This window comes from Oryzias melastigma, linkage group LG7 (assembly GCF_002922805.2).
Source record: "Oryzias melastigma strain HK-1 linkage group LG7, ASM292280v2, whole genome shotgun sequence".
In the NCBI taxonomy this organism is placed as follows: Eukaryota; Metazoa; Chordata; class Actinopteri; order Beloniformes; family Adrianichthyidae; genus Oryzias; species Oryzias melastigma.
This window is the reverse complement of record NC_050518.1, coordinates 18,410,886-18,411,576: the sequence shown is the minus strand read 5'-3', so window position 1 is coordinate 18,411,576 and position 691 is coordinate 18,410,886.

The following is a 691-nucleotide window of genomic DNA, read 5'->3' as shown; positions in this document are numbered from 1 at the left end:
AACTTTGAACACCTCCAGGGTTTAGCACCAAAATATTTATCTTTAGCAGGTTTTACAAGATATGTAGTTCTTAGAGTTGATGCTATTGAATAAATAAGAATGTATTGATGTTTCATTGATTGGTTTTCCACTTTTAGATTTCCAATTGTGGAATGCTAGTCTTTAAAAATGTTGATTCCAACTCTTATTCATCCATCTTCTGAACCTGCTGAAACCCTTTTGGGGTCACAGGGTTGCTGGAGCCTATCCTAACTACTGTTGCAGGGTACATTCTGGACAGGTCAGCAGCTTTTAACTCTGATTATTTGAATAATTCTTCTCTAAGTTCATGGCTGCTGTGTTTATCATTTTGTATGTCATTGAAAATGAAGACTGTGAGAAAAAATAAGTATTTAAGAATTTGTCTTTGCCTTCTTAAATTAAAAAAAAAGCATAAGATGCAAAAATATATAACCAAATGAAATGTATTTCATGCATAATGAAATCCCAGTCTGCGATATGCAAATAGTGGAAAAACAATGAGATAGAGAAGAAAAAGAAGGATTAGCAGGTAAAATCATTTCTACACACGTATATATAATCATGCACATTAAGAGAGACCTTCCCAGGACTCCAATTTAAGCTGATGGCTTCCGAGGCTTGTAATTTTGTGGTGCCAATTTCCTGCAAAGGTGTGTCACATTTAAAGCCT